This window comes from Dromiciops gliroides, chromosome 2, assembly GCF_019393635.1.
Source record: "Dromiciops gliroides isolate mDroGli1 chromosome 2, mDroGli1.pri, whole genome shotgun sequence".
NCBI classification, from domain to species: domain Eukaryota; kingdom Metazoa; phylum Chordata; class Mammalia; order Microbiotheria; family Microbiotheriidae; genus Dromiciops; species Dromiciops gliroides.
The window spans coordinates 549,875,763-549,896,335 of record NC_057862.1 but is presented as its reverse complement, the minus strand read 5'-3'; the positions used below and the strand labels follow the sequence as shown (position 1 = coordinate 549,896,335).

The 20,573-nt window shown below is 37.4% G+C and overlaps 1 pseudogene; it reads right to left on the bottom strand.

Moving 5' to 3' along the window:
• Nucleotides 1-6,890: 6,890 nt before the first annotated feature.
• Nucleotides 6,891-7,750, bottom strand: LOC122742744 (annotated as a pseudogene).
• Between the last annotated feature and the right edge of the window lie 12,823 nt (nucleotides 7,751-20,573).

Genomic DNA, 20,573 nt, shown 5'->3' with positions numbered 1-20,573 from the left:
AGATCTGGGTTTCTTATTATTCTAGTTCTATACTCATTATTGTCTTTCCTGGTCAGGTCACATTTGAATCGTTTAAAGAAATTAGCATTTAACCTGGCAAAGAGAAAACTTAGGGGAAGACACATCTATCTTTCTTTAAGAATTCGAAGAACTGTCAAAAGAAAGAGAATTTCATGCTTGCTTTCAAAGAGCAAAACTGGGAGCAATAGTTGTAAGATGCAAAGAGTCAAATTTAGGCTCAATTCAAAGCTCAACTAGAACTATCTAAAAATAGAATGGGCTGCCCCAGTTGATAGTGGATTTTTTTCTCACTGGAGTGAGACCACTTTTTAGGGATAGTCTATAAAGATCACTTGCTAGGGATATTGATTAGTTCAGATATAGATGGGATCGGATGGCCTCTGAAGTATCTTCCAATGCTGATTCTGTGTTTCTATAACTTTTTTTTTAAAAAAATCCTCCAAAAGAAGTACAAACAACATGCTGAAAATATTCCTCTAGATCTTTTCAATTTAAATTACCTGGTATTTATTTAAGCACCTACCATGATGAAGGCAGTGGTAACATGTGTCAGTACTAATGGATCATTTAGATAGTCCATTGATTATCCCTTGCTCTTAACTATATTATCGACCCATTTACTTTTCCAGTGGTACATTTCTTTGATAATAATATCTTTTCATGCTGTGTCTCTTGGCCAGTTCTTTGTTGGTGATAGACTATATCTTACATACGCTTTTGTTTGGCCCTTAGGGTCACTCACTTCCAATTCTTCAGATACTTTGGAATTCTATGACTTATAGCCATCCACCATTACCTGAAGAGTATTGGTGTTGAAAGATAAGCCCTAGTTTCAGGTAGAAGTTAAAAGCACTGTACATTTCCCCAAAGACTATTCAGTCCTACCTTACCTTTGTCTGTTCGATTCTAGACTTAGTTCATTGTTCATCTGCAGTGTCTAACCAAGATATATGGACCAATGGGCCAGCCATCTAACTGCTCTTCACAGTCAAGATGATAGTCACTCACTTTTCATTTACTGATTTTTTCTCTTTGTGGCTAGCTGGGCTGAACTCTTTTGAGCAATTAGGAATCTCATTTAGGAGGCTCTATAGTCATCTAGGGCTTGATAATATGATAACAATGTCAACCACAAACAGAAGCATGTAGGGGAACTCATAATTTATAGGAAATCACTCTTTGTTTGAATTCTTTGCCGGTCATCCTCTATCTCTCTAGATAGTTATCTACTATAATAAAGAATTTTCTAGAAAGAGGGGGAAAAAGACAGATTGACAAAACTAAAACAATGTGTGGAAGACATCTGATAGAATATATGCTGTCTCACATCCATAGTCCTTCACCTCTATAAAGAAGGGTAAAGGGAGGTACCTTTTCATCTCTCTTCTTTGGAGCCATATTTGGTAATTATAATTTTGCAGTAATCACCTTTGTTTGTTGCTATTCTTTCTATTTACAGTTTTGTCATTGTGTAAATTTCTTCCCTGATTTCACTTATTTTCATTACATCAATTCTTATCTATTTATGCTTCTTTGTATTCATAATATTCACAAATTTTTGTAGTGCTAATGCTTCTTTATATTAATGTATCATAAATTATTTTGCCTTTCCCTAATTAGTGGGTATGTAATTTGTTTCTAGTTCTTTGCTACTATAAAAAGTATTTCTATAAGTACTTTGGAGTAAATGAGATCTTTCTTTTTATCATTGTCCTCCTTGGTATATATGCCTAGCAGCAGTCTTTGGATCAAAAGGTATGGACATTAAGTCACTTTATTTGCATATTTCCAAGTTGTTTTCCGGAATGTTTGGTCTAATTCATAGCTCCACCACAGCACATTAGTTTATACAGTCCTTCCAACATTGAGCATTTCCTTCTTTTGTTATCTTTCCCACTTTTATGGGTGTGAAGGTTTTGATTTATATTCCTTCTATTATTAGTGATTTGGAACATTCTTTCATGCAGTTTTTAATAGTTTCCAATATCTTGTTTTAGGACAATTTTCATTTCCTATGGGTGAATGACTTTTGGTCTAATATATTTCTTTTAATTGCCTATATGTCAGTGATATCAAGCTCTTAATCCCACGCCACTCTCCTTTTGGACTGTGACCTTGTTATCTTAGTTGTGTTAATTATGTTCCTGTGAAAGTTTTTTAGTTTCTTGCTATCAACATTGTATATTTTATCTTTTTGTGATTATTCCTATCCCATGTTTGGTTAAGAACACAATCCCTAGCCATACCTCTGAAAGGTATCTGATCTGTCTCTTTTTAACCTTTTTGTCATATGACTTTAACGTTCAGTCCATTTTGATATTTGTTTGTTTTTTTGTGACATATAGATTAAGGTGCTAGTCTAAACCTAAATTCTGCCTAACTGCTTTCCAGTTTTCCCAGCAATTTTTGTCAAATAGAAATTTTCCCCAGGTAAATTATGTTTGAACTATATCATGCATTGAATTACTGGGTATAATTACTTTCTTTTCTTCCTTGCCTAGTGTATTCCATTTATCTGTTTTCCTATTTTTTAAAAAAACAGTACCAATTAGGGTTTGGCTTTTTTTTTTTTTGGTGAGGCAATTGGGGTCAAGTGACCTGCCCAGGGTCACACAGCCAGCAAGTGTCAAAAGACTGAGGCTGGATCTGAACCCAGGTCCTCCTGAATCCAGGGCTGGTGCTCCATCCACTGCACCACCCAGCTGCCCAGTGCCAATTAGTTTTGATAATTGAGATCTAATGGTGCTCTTCTCCCTTCATTCATATTGTTCTGTTTCAATGTTTCCCTTGAAATTCTATAGATTGAATTCCTCCAGATGAATTTTATTTTGTTTAACCCTGTGAAATATCCCCCTGATAATCTGATTGGTATAGCTTTAAATCTGTAAGTTAATTTATCCAGTATTACCATTTTTAGTACAATAGCATCACCCACCCCCAAGTACTGAATATCCTTTTAGTTATTTGTCATTATTTTTCTCTCTTTTCTTTTCTTTCTTTCTTTTTCTTTCTTTTTTTTTTGTGAGTGTGTGTGAGACAATTGGGGTTAAGTGACTTGCCCAGGGTCACATAGCTAGTGTCAAGTGTCTGAGGCTGGATTTGAACTCAGGTCCTCCTGAATCCAGGGCCAGTGCTTTATCCATTGTGTCACCTAGCTGCTCCATATGTCATTATTTTTAAAGAAGCATTCTGTATTATACCTTTCCAAATTTTCAGGGTGTTTTGGTATATTGACTCCCAGATATTTTATGTATTTTGTAGTTATTTTCTATTATTCTCTCCTGAATTTTGTTATTGCTATATAGAAATGATATTATTTTTAATGTGTCAATTCTGTATCCTTTTATTTTATTGAAGCTATCAGTGATCTCAATTAGTTTCTTTGTTGATTTTCTGGGATTTTCTAAGTAAACTATCAGCTCATCAGCAAAAATGGATATTTTTGTTTCCTCTTTGCATAACTTAAAAAAATATTCTTTCTCTTATCTTTTTGCTATTCTAGAATTATGCTAAATATTAGTGGGAAAAGAGGATATCCTAAATTTATTCCTGCATTTATTAGGAATAATTCTAATGCTTCCACCCTGCACACAATGCTGTCCTTTGATTTTAGATACTTTTTATAAATATTGAAAAAGGTCCCTCTTTGCTCATGCTATGAGGGTTTTTAGCACAAACTCTACTTTGTCAAAGCCTTTTTGTGAAAATGTTGGGGGGCGGCTAGGTGGCGTAGTGGATAAAGCACCAGCCCTGGATTCAGGAGTACCTGAGTTCAAATCCGGCCTCAGACACTTGACACTTACTAGCTGTGTGACCCTGGGCAAGTCACTTAACCCCATTGCCCCGTAAAAAAAAAAAAAGAAAAGAAAATGTTGGCATAATCATGTGGTTTTGGATGCTTTTGTTTTTAATATTATGTTAATTGTTTTCCTAATGCTGAATTATCCTTGATCACAGTGGATAAATTTTGGGATAAGTTTTGAGATCTCATTTTCTGTATCTTTCAGTAATCTTTAAGATAGTTTGCTATAGAATTTACTTTGCAAAAATGTGCCTATTTCTCATAATTTAATGATGTTCTCTCTCATATATATATATAATATATATATATATGTACATACACACACACGTAGACTATTCTTGTAAAAGTTTTTGTAGAGATAGGAAAGTAGACGGAGGGGTGTAGTAGTTGTTGATGTTTTTTGAGTTACCTTTTTCTGGTAATAATAATAATGTTAGTGATTTTTTCCCCCAAGTTTTCATTATCCTCCTGTCTTTCAGATAGCCTGATGAAGAACAAGCCCTCATTTATCTCAGAACTGGTTTTTTCTTCCTCATAGCCCTCCTCTATGCTCAGTCTAGGGTAGCTACTTTTCCAATATTTATTTACTTTTTTAGCATTTCATCATGCAACAATCAGTACCTGGTATGGTAGAATCCAGATGTAGTGGTTCCACTATTATTGATGGAGAAAGTAATTGTTATATTGATATTGATAGATCTTTGTCATTTTTTCATCTATTTGTTATCTCCATTCCATTTTCTTCCTTTAAGGTTCTAGGAATGATCTGGATTAATTGGATCTCTCATTATACTTTCTCTAAACTTTTTTTTCTTTCCATGGCTTCTAGCTCTTATATGAGAATTCTGTTCATAATTTCCCACTACCTTCCTCTGAAAGATATTAGAAAGGAGTTCATATTCTAAACTGGTGTTGTATTTGGTTATCATATCTCTCCACTTGACCAGGAGAACAACTGTTTGTTAGTGAAAATGGTTTCTAGGTCCTCTTGGTCATCTCTTTGTCACTATTTCCTAAGGAATTTAACAAGCATCACAATCTTTTTTATTTTTTTTAAGTTTATTTATTTTTAAATTTTTTGCAGGGCAATGAGGGTTAAGTGACTTGCCCAGGGTCACACAGCTAGTAAGTGTCAAGTATCTGAGACCAGATTTCAACCCAGGTCCTCCTGAATCCAGAGCCAGTGCTTTATCCACTGCGTCACCTAGCTGCCCCCAATAGTGACAATCTTTCTGGAGATTTCTTCTTTTATTCATTGCTCATTTTTCAATGTCAGCTTCTTTAAATACATCAGATCAAAATTATTTTAATTTTATTCCATATCTTCTCATCTTATATTCTCTTCTAACTTGGTATTGATTTTGTTCTTTTCTCTGAGAAGTCAACTGATTGGATATATGTAGCTGATTAAAAGATTACTCCTACATTGATTACTAGTTATTTATTATCTGTTAAGATATAATAAATTTCCCTTTTGGGGGAGATGTTATTTGATGCTCACCATGCTCACTGCCTCCTGATTATTTTCTTATAGAAAATATTCATGAAATGTAGGTATGAGGATTCTAAATATTCTACAGGTCATTGACCTCTTGTTTCTTATTCCCAGGGCATATAACACTTTTTTTGTCTTCCTATCTTTGTGTTGAAATCATCAAATATTTATCTATCTATTTTTAATTTGAAGAATCTTATCAAGGTTTTCGCAGAATTTGTGTGCTGTCTTTTGTAACAGCTGTTAATGAATAAACTATACTTATCTTCATGATGGTCTTTTTTGGGGGGGCAGGGCAATGAGGGTTAAGTGACTTGCCCAAGGCCACACAGCTAGTAAGTGTCAAGTGTCTAAGGCTGGATTTGAACTCAGGTCCTCCTGAATCCAGGACTGGTGCTTTATCCACTGTGCCACCTAGTTGCCCCCAATGGTCTTTTTACAGATACTTACCATGAACACTGTTAACATGAGATTAACATATTGTTGAGATTTATATAGGCTATAAACCAATCAAACCGGCTTACTGGCAGTACCTCAAACAGTATTGAATCTCCTATCTCTGTGCCTTCTGGGAATAAACTTCCTCCTCATCTCTATCTTTTACAATTCATTACCTGCTTCAATTACCACTTTTTATATGATGCCCTTCCTGATCTCCCCAGTCACTAGCCATCTCCCCACCATCCATGAAATTTCCTTGGATTTTTCCAAATATATTTTGTATCTACTTATATGTGTATATGCTCTCTCTCTCTCACTCAATAGAATGTAACCTCCTCAAAGGAAGGAATTGTTTTTCTCTTCTCCAGTGCCCAGCCAGTGCTTACACATAGTAAGTAACTTACTTATTGTTTGAGGGTATTTTTTCCTCCTAGTATTAGGTCCACTTGTTGGTGGACATTTCACTTTTAATGAACTACTAGTTAAGATCATTTTCTAAAGGCAGTGTAATCATTGTTTTATTCTTACTTTCCTTGGCCTCACTTTCTCTCATTCTGCCATCATCACTGAAGAAGTTTAGGGAACTTGTATAGGACTGATGGTATTAGCTAAGTTAATGATTTGAGACCTGGTGCTCTATCTACCATATCACCTCACTGAATAACATTTTAAATGTACTAGTAGAGGTACTTAAAGGCAGGAAATCCATGGTGAATTTTCTTGTAGACATTTTTTAAAAGACTCGTGTGAAATGCAAAGAATCACTGCTGCCCATACTATTCTCAAAGTTTTTCCAATATTGTAAAATCTTCTAGAGCTTGGGTTCTAACAAAACCTTCAAGTTATAGTCTTCTCTATGCCATGATGAAAAGTTGAAAGATGCTGTGGTAGTGTCAATTAATATATTGATTGCACATAAAGATTTATTAACCATATAGAGAGTATTTTTCCTATAGTGTTTATTATATTTGTTTGCTTTTTATATTGAATTATGAAATTTCAGGGGATATATTTACATTTCCAGAGTCACCGTGAAGGAGAATCCAATATCTTCCAAGGCAGTGCATTTCACTTTTGTATTGCTTTAATTTTTTTTTTTATTTCAAATATTTTAATAAGCGTTCTCTGCCAGGCATTTAAAACACCAGTTTGTGAGGATAGACTCCATTGGAGAGAGAGAATACAGAATGCAGGTAGCCATAGAGCTGAGGAATCTTCTTGATTTGGGGCAGGATCTGAGAGTCCACTGCTTTCTGGTCAGCCTTGTGCTGCTCTGTAATCTCATATTTCTCTTTTTCTGTGTCAAAAATCTCTCTTTCTTGGTGTCTAGGTTTACGGAGCCTCTTCTTCTTGAAGTAAGCATCAGTAAGATGATTTGGAATTTTCACACCTGAAAGGTTAACCCTGGTTAGAAGTGGCAATGACAAATTTCTGATGGGTTCTTCACAGAGGAACACTGTTGATGGTCAGAGGTCCAGTCACCAGTAGCAAACCACTAGCCAGCTGCTTCAGGAAAACCACTCGCTTGCCCCTGTGGCGGCCAGTGAGCATGATCAGAACTGTGCCTGGGGTGATGCTTGATCAGAGTCTCACATGCTGGCTGAAGGGCTTTTGGCCGTGACTGAACAGCTTCATAGGCACATCCTCGGTAGGGTAATACCTAGGCATTTTGCGGATTCTCACCACTCGGTTTCCTCCACTCTTATCCCCACCAACTGGCTTTGAGATGGTAGCAGGTACCTTCTCTTTCTTTTTCCTTTCAATCTGGGTTTTGGGTGCAGTGTACTTGCGTTTGTACATGGCCCGCTGGGAATACATGGCAGACCTTGAGTATCTGCTGATCCCTCTGGCCAGGACCGGTTGCGGCTGCAATGCTTTTGAGGCTTTTTCACCACTTTCTCGGCAGCATCTTCCTTTTTGGGCTTCTTTTCCTTTTTTTTTCTTTATTGACCATTTTTTCCTTTAGTCTTTGGGGGGTTTTGGTCCACCATCTTGAGAGAAGGGAAAGAGCATTGCTTTAATTTTTAATAGTTTTCCTTTTCTAGTTTTGCCTCTCAAGGTTAAGCAGAACAAGTCTAATATTTCTTCCATATGACTACTCTTCAAATATCTGAAATCTCTGTTCTTGAAACAAACAAAAACCTTCCAGTTCCACTGAATAGACTTCATATGACATAGTGTCAGGGCCTTCCCCAATTCTGGTTGCAAGTTATCTGAAAGTTTTTCAGTTTGTCAATTTCTTTTCTCAAATGTAGTAACCCTAAATGAATGAATGGATGGATGAATTCCTCTTGTGGCTTAATCAGAGCACAATACAATAGGACTATTACCTTCCACTCTCTCTAAATTTGGTGTGCATGTCAAAATATAGAGGCTTTCCTCTCTTTTTCCACTGTGAATCCTACTGTATTATAGAAATGCTTGTTTTATTCAATACATTAAAAATAAAATAATTTTTAAAAACTGAGTGATCTTTTGCCGTCAAGATTCCTATCACTTCTATTTAAATGTGTCTATTTCCTTCTTGTTGATCAGTCTCAGGTATAGAATAGCAGTTCTCTTCCCTTCTTCCTTCCTTCCTATCTTTGAAAAATGAAATAGAGACTATTGTTATAGGACACACTTTCAACTTAGTATAGGTATCTCTCCATACATACTTTAAATCTTAGTGAAGCATAGATATACATATATAGTGCATATATACACATGTGTATATGTGCATACATGTATATTCATACAAATATACATATATATTAGGGAATGATTCTTTGCATTTCACATGAGTCTTTTAAAAATGTCTACAAGAAAATTCACCATGGATTTCCTGCCTTTATGTACCTCTACTAGTACATTTAAAATGTTATTCAATGAGGTGATATGGTAGATAGAGCACCAGGTCTCTCAAGTCAGGAAGTTACAATCCAGCTTCGGATATTTCCTAGCTGTGTGACCCAGGGCAAGTCACTTGACCTCTGCTTGCCTTGGTTTCCTCATTTGAAAAATGAAGATAATAGCATCAACCTCCCTGGGGGGGTTATGAAGATAAAGTATTTCAATATTTGTAAAGCACTTTGTCAACCTTAAAGTATTATATAAATGCTCATTAATAATAATATAAAACTGCAAAAAGTAAGGAACACTCAAGTGTAAAGTCCTTTTATCGAAACTTTTAAGAATTCTCTATACTTACTATTCTCCTTAAGCTCTTCTTGACATCAATATTTCAAACATATGTTTTGCCAACTCACTCAATCCCTTGACTGTCACTACTGATCCAGAATTAATCGTTTCTGCTTTCAGGAGACTGACTTCTGGCTAACTGTAAGGTAACTTTAAATAGACCAGGAATCTCAGTTTAAAGCTTTTCCAGTCTGTGAGCCACTTGTGTAAATATCTAATACTTTTTTGGGTAGCTTGTAAGCCTTCACCAATCTACAAAAATATTATAATTTTTTACTATTGTGTATCAGCACTATTGGCACTTCAGATATTCTCTTTGGTATAGAGAATTTTTTTTCTTTTATGAAAGTATGAGGCTGGGTTAATTTGGAAGTTGTAGATATTTATTCTTACCACTAAGAGTGGTTTTTCTTGATAGTTGTAGACAGTGGGAAATAAGGGACCAGGGTGAGGAGGAATTATAATATCTCCATTCCTTTCTGCTTCTATCAGTAACAACTCTTTGTCCCTAAGTCAGAAACATGACAACATTTTATAGATATTAAGCCATCAAATTTGCGGACACTCTTGCATGTTTTCAATGTTCAAACATGTTAATGGAGGCATCATGGCACCCCATTCCATCAGTAAATACTCAGTTAATATCTAGTGGTGAAGAGTTGATTGTGCAATTTTTGTTCAGTACTTTCAGTCCAACTCATTGTGACCCCATTTGGGTTTTCTTAGCAAAGATACTGGAGTGGTTTGCCATTTCCTTCTCCAGCTCATTTTACAGCTGAGGAACTGAAGCAAACATGATTATGTGACTTGCCCAGGGTCACACAGCTAGTACACATCTGAGGAAAGATTTGAACTCCGAAAGATGAGTCTTTCTGACGTGAGAACTGGCACTCTATCCACTGAACCACCTAGCTGCCCAACTTGGGCAGTATCATGCATTAAATCTATCAGAAGACCTTCAGGTTGAAAAGGGTGTTTATGTTCTTGATTTTACTGCATTTAACATAATCTTCTATGTTTCTCCTCATATGCATACCTACCCTCGTCTCACATTTCTGCAAAAAAAAAATAAGGCTTTTTTGAAAAGAAGTTTAAGGCTAGAACGACTCTCAGCAAGACCCTGATACCAGCCATTCATTTAAACATGTTTCATGAGTTTTGTATAAAAGGTAGTAGATTTCCTCAGCCTTTAAGTACTTCTTATCCGCAGGTTTAAAATAGCCTCTTCTATTGTTTGATGTCTGCTTTGCAGTTCAAGTTTTCCAATGTTTTAGGGCCTGCTTGTAAAAGAATAAGATGTGCCATCTGAGAGTGAGCCACTTATACTTCAAGCCCTCCAGATTTTGGATGCAGTTTGAATCCACCCTCTGCTCCAGAATTTCTTGGCATGGCTTTGTGAATGCACCTGCAAAATATATTTTTGTCCATCTGGCTCTCTTCTCTATAAACAATCCACATTATGTCATGGCTACAGAAAATTCTCAAGAGTCCTAGAAGTAGGAATGAAAATAGAACTACTGTCAAGTCAAGCAGCTAGTTGAATAGCAGAGTGTCTGTATCCATGATCCCTTAGAAAGAAAAAATAAGGAGCTGTCAAAACATGTCATACATCCAGTATCTAGATAATATTAGGCATTTCTTTTCCAAATGGAAGTCAACCAGCTTATGGAGATCCCTTATGTTGCCAGTACAACTCACACAATGCCTCTCAGATTCATTAAGGGAGACAAATCAGGAAACATGTTTGATTATTCTTAAGTTCAGTCCTGAGAGTGATTTGTGGTTGATTGTTTTCTTCAAGTATAGCAACGAGGATTTCTTCTTCCTCAAGTCAGTGTAGATGACATTTGAAAATATAGTAGAGTAGCTCTCTCTGGCCAAGGGATTTTGTTTGGTCATTCATCTTTCCTGGGTTAGATGTTCTGAGAGAGTCAGCTTCTTCCTACAGCATAAGGTAGTTTGGGAGGCTAGTGAATTTTTTCCATCATTTAATCACTAAAGCAGTAATTTACTCAATGGCTCTAGAAAAATCATTTTAGCCTCCAAAGAACATTAAGTCACTTTGATGCTAGGATTCTGTCCCTTAGCGGGAGGTATTTGTGTGCATCCATTGTGCATGAATGTTTTGTTGAGATTTAGATATTGTCAAATGAGTATCTTCTTTCTCTTCTTTGGAGGGGGGCGTGTTATCAGTTTCATGAACAAGTGTTCTGTATTTCATTAGCATTTTGCTAGCAAAACATGTTTCTGAGTCATTTCTAAAATATCTGCTCTCGCCTGCAAGTTGTTTGTTTCTCACTTTTCTTTTAAAAAATTGCCATTTCTACTTACTGGCAGAAATGCTTGAAGGCCATGGGAGCCTAAAATGGGTATGCTGAGAAATACTGCAGTGTTAACCAAGGAGTTTTAGGCTTGGAACCAGTTAAGCTCAATGCTACTGGGTTCAGGGAGGGCCCATGAGAGTCCAGCTTTGGATCAGATAACCAGGTGGTGAAAAATTGAGGGTCAGAAGAAGGAGTTTCTTAAATATGTCTTTACCAGCATGGCTTTTTTGGTTTTTTGTAAGCCAGTATGTGGTTGGAAGAGTTTGTTAGAGGATGTAGACAGAGGAGACCAGGAAGACCTGCAACTTGCAAATTTATTAATGACTAACAGATTCATTAAGGAAGAAAAATAACTTATTAATAGAAGTGTTTGCTATTTTAGTCCCCAACAGTTCCAACCCCCGTCACTCATGTTTGAACTAGAGACAGCTCTGGTTTGGAACTGACCTTGGCAGCTCTTCTAGGCTAATATTTTTCCTCAGATGAGTTGTTTCTGAGAAATTCTTTTCATCTATACTAGGTATTACTGTATTTCTGTCAACAGCTGGCATCTATGTCCTTTTTTTTTCCTTTAAAAATTGTATAAATATCCTTTTGGTGGCCAATTCAAATAGAATCCCATTTTGCATTTGCCTGATGTTCCCTTGGGCTCATCAGTAGCTTACAAAGGCATTGAGGCAGCCTGGGCTCTTATTCCAAACCAACATCATATGTTTTCATTGATCACTTTTCAAGGCCACTGAGTAACTGGTGCTGCTTTATGACCTTTTGTTCCTTGGTCATTCCATTGCCTTGTAATCCACTTTACACTATTGGTGAGCTTTTGCCTATGTTGAAAGGCATCAGTGTTGGCATTTTGACACAGTTAGCCATACCGAGTCATCTCACACAGCTATCTTTCTTTGTAAATACGAATCCTGCCAAATCTCCCAGGATGCATCATATTGAACTTTCACTCACTGAGACCAGGCAGATCTTAACCAGGAGTCAATTTAAAACAGACCTATTTCATTGATAATGGAGTCTGTTTTCAGAAGTTTGGTATGCACTTATTTAGCCATTTCATTAAACCAACCACATAGAGAAAACATAGTCCGGGAGGGGAAGGGGCAAGTGAGTCAGGGTTTGAAGACAGATGAAAGGGAAAGCTTTCCAATTATCCAAGCTGCCCAAGAGTATATGAGGAGATAGTGCGTGTTCTTCCCTCCCTTGTTTCAAGCAAATACTGGACGACTACTTATTGGGATACAGTATAGGGGATTCTTATTCAGGTATGGCGTGATATAGATGCCCCCCAGAATCAGCTAGGTGGTACAGTGAATAGAGGATACATGCAGAGAGGAATACCTGAGTCCCAATCATCCCCAAACAATTAATAGTTGTGTGACTCTGGACAAATCACTAAACCGCTTTCTGCCTCAGTTTCCCCAACTGTAAAATGGTGATAATAATAGCACCTACCTCCCAGGGTTGTTGTGAGGACCAAATGAAACAATATTGCGAAATGTACCTAACAGATAGTAGACACTTAATTCGCTAAAACGAGACTTAATGTCTCTAAAAAAATCATTTTAGCCTACACGGGATATTAAGTCACTTTGATGCTAGGACTGTGTTCCTTAGCAGGAGGTGGTAGGGTTAGGGTAGGTTATTAATCTATTGCTTAATGGTTAATAGCATGAATGTCTTGTTGAACTTTAGATATTGTCAAGTCTTTCTTTTCTTTGGAAGGGGGTGTTATCAGTTTCATGAACATGTGTTCTGTCTCACCCCCCCAAAAAAAATTTTTTTGAAATTCTGTAATTCATGAACTTCTTTTTTTTCTTTTCTTTTCATGAGGCAGTTGGGGTTAAGTGACTTGCCCAGTGTCACACAGCTTGTAAGTGCCAAGTGTCTGAGGCCGGATTTGAACTCAGGTCCTCCTGAATCCAGGGCCAGTGCTCTATCCACTGTGTCACCTAGCTGCCCCAATCCATGAACTTCTTATAAATCACAAAGGGAGGTCTCACCAACCTGCTGGTGCCCTTCCTTTAGATCTTTCAAATTAAATTCTACAAGCATTTATTAAGTATCCACTATGTGTAAGGCATGCTCATCATTGTGGAAGCTGGGTGATCCCTTATCATCCATGTTATAGAAGGGATTCTTGTTAAAAGTAGGAGTTAGTCTTGATGGCCACTGAAGTCCCTTTCAATTTGGAGGTTTGGTTACTCTGCAGCCATGTTTCTGATACTGTCTTATACCCTGAGTTACACAATGAGCTTCATGTCTCTGACTCAGATCCCTTATCTGTAAAAAGAAGGCATGATTCTGGGTGAGATTGTGAGAAATAGTGAAAGAGAATTTTCTTAAAGGAAAAAAAAATGTTGTGTAGTCTTGGGATGGGGGAGAGAACCATTTCTCTCTCCCCCACACCCCATACATGCTTATCCACCACCATTTTGTTCCAAGGAACATCCCAGTTATGTATTGGAATAGGGCTGGATTTGGGTTGCTGCCAACTGATTTAGTAATATGCTTGGTATCTTTGGAGGGAAGTGTTTACTCCAGGGTAATCCAGTGTGAGCATTGGTTAGTTCATACTTCTTGGTTAGATAATATTTGAGATAAGAAAATATTTGTAAAGCGCTTAGCGCAGTGTTCGCCACATAGTTGGTGCTATAAGTTGTTGTTAATATTATTATTATTATTAAATCACCCTTCTCTCTTCTCCCTTCTCTACCCTTTCCTTCTACCCTCCTTCTTTTCCCTTCCCTTCCTCATTCATCCTTTCCCCTTCCCCTTCCCTTCCCCTTCTCTTTCCTAAATCCTTCCCCATTCACTGAGAAGGATGTAGAAACTGGACCCTTCTTCCAGGAGAGAACCACGGATTTTTATAAGATTTATCAGCACCAGAAAGATGAGAGGAGATGTAATCTCCCCATATCCCCACCCCTTATCATTTCCCACATTTCTTATATGTGATATTAGACATTAGAAACTGAGTAAGACCTTTTTTGTCTTGGCAATTTGCCCGTTACATCTTCGTAGTCATGGAAGAGGCTTAAGCCTGTCCTACAAATTGTGATGTTTAGTATCTTGTATTTTCTTTTTTGTGTACAAGATGTCCCTCCCCAGTAGAATGTAAGCTTTTTGAAGGTAGGGACTGTTCCATTTTGGTCTTTGTGTCCATAGCACTTAGCACGGTGCCTGGCACAGAGAAGACACTTAATATGGGCTTGTTAAAGGAAGTTTAAGAATGAATAAATATGTGTAACCCTTTAGTAAAAGTCTCCTGTGTCTTGACATGGGTCTTTGAAGAGGAAGAAGATCACACTTAGTTCAAACCACTGCCCTACCCAGCAATTTATCCAACATATGGCCCAGAAGGTTGGCATGAGCTCTTTCTTGCAAGTATACCTCACCATATCTCAGAAAACTAGTCTGTTTAAGTAGTGTTTTCACATACAGAGTATAATGCATTATCTGATGATTCAGAGGGCACTTAAGAATTTTTTAGTGCCTCAGGATCATCATTATGAACATCAGTTATAATACAGCATTGAAAGAGCTAGCTAATCCAATCTAACCCACTCCAATCAGCATTTATCAAGCACCTATTATGTGCAAAGTAATAGGGATAGATACAAAGAGGAAGTCGAAAATCCCTTTCCCTCAAGGGGCTTGTGTTCTATCAAAGATTATAGCATTCAACAGTTAAATAAAAATAAAGTAAATTGAGGAAGTAGAAAACACTAACAATTAGAGTGATTGGGAAAGGTTTCCTGTAGAAGATAGCACCTCAGTTTGAACCTTGAAGGTTCAGAGATTCTTAGGGGAAGGGGTGAAGAAAGATTTAATTCTAGACATGGAGTTGGCAGGAGATAGAATTTGATTTTGGGGAACAGCAAGTCAGCCACTTTAGCTAGAATATAGAATGTCCCCTATTTGAGCTTTCTGTTTGTTTGGCTTCTGTATAGTCATGATTTTTTTTATAACCCTCTGAATGTATAGCTAGGCTTCTCTCCCAGGTGCTATTTAACTGAGCACAAAAGCATTAGCAGATAGGGGATTTTACATTGAGTCAGTGGGCTAAGTTCTGACTGCCATGGAGAATATAGGATCTGAAGAGTGGAGAAGTGAAGGGAAGGAGAGTCTACTGAACGCTCATCTAGAGATAAAGAGCACCATTTGAAAGAACCGAGTATTTCACAAAAGTGGTTTTTATCACCACATGCTCTTAGAGTGGCATGCATTGATTGTGGATCTAAATACACATAAACTGTTCAGTATTCTGGTGTTGACCCAACTTTTCACGCTAAATTATTCATTCTTTCTCCTGGTCAGAGTCTAAGAAATGAGTTAGGGCTTTCATGATGGCCCAAATGGCCTTGCTTTGGGGTGCCTACAAAAAGTAACAAAATGATTCCTCTTCAAGATAATCAGGTGTAGAATAGCCAAGAACCTGTACCCTGGTGGTAGTTTCCATTTAAATAGGACTTTCTTCTTCAGTGTCCTTGCCCCTAGCAGCAAAATGACAATCAGTGTGTGTATTTGTGAACCAAAATGATTTAACAGATAACCAACAGATTGTATTAATTTTTTCCTGATAATCTCACAGCGGTTTTAGTGAGATTTGTGGCAAACATGCAGTTTTCAGGGCAAATTAATTTGTCCTTGCAAAAGAAAGTGTCAGCAATTTTTTATTTCCCTTTGTGTCTGACATTTAATAGGTTTTGTTTTCAATGGCAAATGATACAACGGAGTGTAGAGGCAGTTCTGTAGGGAGGAAAAGATTTTGCCAAGAGCAATAAAATCAGCATAACCACAATTAAATGTCAGATGATCAACTTTTGGAAAATGGTCCACTTCTTCTCCTTGTCCCCCCCTTTATTCTCCATGTTATAATGTGTTGCGATTTAAGGTTCCAAAAAAGGCAAATAAGGCAGCTACAGTTAGCCGTGCAATCTTCCAGCACCATGATGTTGGCTATGGAGAAACAAAATGGAATATGAAATGTGAACTTCTCTGCCTAAAGTAGTTTTATAAAACTGTGTTTAATCGCCAACTACTTAACTCACAGGATGTATGTACTGTATAGTAAAATGCAGTGAAACGTATTTAATTATGTAACTCTGTAGTGTTCCTGAAATGAATGGTATTGAAACTGACAAGCCAGTTAGTAGAAAACACCAATTTTTTACACTTCCTTAGAAAAAAAAGAAGTTTCCGTTCTTTTTTTTTTTTTTTTCATTTCCAAAATGTTTATTGCCTAATGTGAATTATACAGCCTATTTGGAAATACCAGTGTGTACCATGTCAGTCATCTTGGAAATTTCCATCCTCTGAGCTGTATGTGTGTGTGTGTGTGTGTGTATGTGTGTGTATTTTAGCATGCACTCCCAATATATTGCAAAACCATTTGGTGTATATTTGAACTAGGCATTGAAGTAGAGAGTACTAGAATGGATTGGTTTTGTTCCAGGTGAAGTGAAATTCATTTTCTTGCTAAAGTTACAAACACAGCTTGTTTTATGTTACAAAATTTATGATTGTGTTATCTCATCTACTTAGCACTTTCTGCTTTTGGGAAACCTCTTACTAAAACAGAGAAAGATCAACTCATCCCCTCTTAGGGAAATCATTGTCTTGTGGAGGCCAAAAGGAACCTGCATAGCAGGACTGATTATGGATCTCGATTTAATATCTTGGGTAAAAAACCTAGGTGGTGCTGTGGATAGAGTGCTGGACCTGGAATCAGGAAGAACTGAGTTCAAATCTGACTTCAGATGCAAATTATAGCTGTGTGACTCTGAGCAAGTCACTTAACCCTGTTTGCTTCAGGTTCTTCAACTGTAAAAATGAGCTGAAGAAGAAATGGTAAACCACTTTTTGGTATCTTTGCCAAGAATACCCCAAATTGGGTCACAAAGAGTTGGACATGAATGAAATGACTGAACAACAAAAAAAAGCCTATAAGTTTTAGGCTCAACTATTTCAGGATTTCAGATCATAGCTAAACTGTATTTAATTTTATTTAAAAAACCACACACATGGTTATGCAAAAGACAAAACTTTTCCCTCTATTTGACAGTCTCTTGATATCCTTTGGTTCCCACAGATAGAAGCTGCCTGTGAATCCAAAGGTAATTTTAGTATCATAATAGTTCAGATTTATAAAGTACTTCCAGATTAGCAAAACACTTTATGAACATGATTTCATTTGATCTCAACACAAACTTGTGAGGTAGATATTATTATTCTTTGTTGTTGCCAAGTTGTTTTCAGTTGTGTATGACTTTCTGTGACCCCATTTGGGGTTTTCTTTTCAGCACATTCTTCTGTGGGGTTTTTCCCCATTTGGGGTTTTCTTGACGGAGATACTGGAATTGTTTGCCATTTCTTTCTCTGGCTCATTTTACAGATAAAGCAACTGAGGCAAACAGGGTTAAATGACTTGCCCAGGGTCACACAGCTAGTAAATGTCTGAGGCCAGATTTGAACTCAGAAATACTGGTCTTCTTGACTCCAGGCCTTGCACTCTGTCCACTACCCCACCAGCTGCCTGTAGGTGCTATTATTATCTTCACCCTATAAGTGAAGAAATTGAGGTTCAGAGGAATTGTGACTTACTTGGGTGTCTAAGGCAGGATTTGAATTCAGGTTCTCCTGATTTCAAGTCTAGCCTTCTATTTACTATCTATTGCTCAAATTAGGAACAGATGGAAAAGATTAAATTGTTATCCAAAATGGTGTCAAGTAAAAGCTTAGCCTAAACAGCATGGCACAGTTACTAAATACATTGAATTAATGTCCTATGGTTAGAGCAAACCAAAGAGAAGCAATCTCTCTTTTCTGCTGATGACAAGCTCTTATTTCTTGAACTAGGAACATGCTCCGAGGCTATTATGGTCAAAGAGGTGCTGCATCTACTCTCCTAAAACTCAAACAATTTTAGTAGTGAACTTTCTCCAAAATTGAAGTGGAGACTATTGAATCGCCCCATCCAGCAGGTCAACTACTTAAGTTTATGCTTTGCAATGCACTCCTTCTTGTGGTTCAGTCAGGAATATACTTGAAATAATAATAATAAAAAGCCTACGGGGGCCATCCCAAGATGTTTTAATGGTCTAGGCAGTTATGTGCAGCATCAGGATTTTCAGGTCCAAATCATTCCCCAAGTGTTATATAGCCCAGAATCCAGGTGTCTTGGATGAGTCCTTATTTAAGGATTTACGCATATTCCAAGATCTTATTTTTTTAAGGATATTATTAGTCATGGGCAGCTTTACGCCCCACACTCTTGCAGAAGGGACCTTGTCTTCCATATGTACAAGAATACAAGTAAATCTCTTAAACTTTCACAATAGGCTAAAAGTGGTGTTCCTCAGAAGGCTGGCAACTCGATTTTATAGGCCCTCATCTGCTACAAATTGACTATGTCTAAAGCTCTATTAAAATAACTGATATCTGAGACAGATAGCCTAATGGGCATATTAACTATTCATTCCTCTTGAGTATCCAAGCTCTATTACTGTGTTAGGTTAGGTCATCAGAGAACCACATACTTGTGCCAAGTTATCTCAGCTCCCCAAAGAAATACCTTCATTAACTTATAATTTGATGTTCTGTCATTAAGCTTTTATGGCCGGTCAGTACAAGAAACATTCACTGCATCTGTTTTCCATGGCGCATTCCAGGTATGATCAAGCCAGGGGAACTACCTGGGAGACTTGGTACTAATAATACTAGCTAATATATTTATATAGGACTTTAATGCTTCTGAAGCATTTTTACATATACTAGCTCCCTTGAGATTTAGTTTAGAAGGGACTTTAAAAACCATTTAATCCAATTCCCAAATTTTACAGATAAAGAAACTGAGGCCCAGGGACTTGAACCCAGAGTTCCTGACTCTAAATCTAGAAAGTGGTTTATTATGCTATACTGTTCCTTTATCTGTAAAAAAAAGCCTCTTGAAATTTCTAATCCATTCCTGACTTTATAGCTGTTAGCTTTTAACAAACCAGAACCTTGTGACTGATTAATTGGTTCTACAAATGTTTTTAAACTTAGTACTCTTCCTACCTCCCTTTTGCCTAATCCCCATACCCAAAATTACTACTTCCTGAGAAAAAAAATTCCTTTTTCCAGTGCCTTTTTTTCAATGTCATTCCTAGTTCCCTTAGTCCTTTGTTGTTGGTTGTTTCAGTGGTATTTGGGGTTTTCTTGGCAAAGATATTAGAGTGGAGCCATTTCCTTCTCCAGCTTATATTACAGATGAGGAAACTGAGGCCAGCAGGGCTAAGTGATTTGCTCAGGGCCACACAGCTAGTAAGTGTTAGAGGCGAGCTTTGAACTCATAAAGACAAGTCTTCCTGGCTTCAGGTCCAGCACTCTATCCACTGTGCTACCTACCCTTCCTAATCTCTACCTTCTCCACCCTGCTTATATATTATTATACATTTTAAAACCTCTACACCCTTTCAGCCTCAGTGTCCCACCTCAGCCATGGCTGAAACCTGGCTTCCCCACTGAAGACATAACATCCCTTGTCACTACCTTCTCCAATTCACACAATCATGCTTTTAGACTTACAAGACCAAGTAGGGGTCAGCATACTCCCAGCTTCCCAGGGCTACTTCTCTCCCTTTGCTCTGTACCAATCCCTTCCCCTTTTGAAATCCATGCAATCTAATGTTATCAGCAGGGAAAAGAGATTGCTTCTCTTTAGTCAGAGGACATTAATGCACTGTATTTAGTAGCTGTGCCAATCTGTTTAGAGCTAAGCTTAAAATGGTGCTATCCGCCATTTTGGATAGCAATTCCATTTGTGCAAAACTATTCCGTATTTTTATTGTTGTCATAAGGTAGTCCTTTTTGTGACTTCTCTAAGGACTGAAAGCTGGTTCAGTGTCTCTTGCCATAATTACATGAACCTTGACACCATCACTTCAGAATTTGTGTTGCTGTCTTTTTGGACACTTTGGCCTCCATGGACCTCCTTAACTCCTATGACCTCCATTTCTTCTATACATCAGCCTCCTCTGAGTTAGTCACCAATGCAGGTATGGTGTAGTGATGAGAAGGCCTGATCAGGGGTCTTGTGTTCACATTCTGGCTATGGCACTCAGTGTGACCTTGGGTAAATCACTTAGACTCTTTGGATGTCATTTCTGTCATATACAATGGGGAAGTTAGAATAGATATTCCTCAAGGCTTTTCTGACTCTAAAATCTATAATCCTATGACTTTGGAGCTCATGGTCATTTGAAAGTGCTTTCATCCAAAATCCAAAATTCTGGAATTCTCTTGTCCGATGACAATCTTT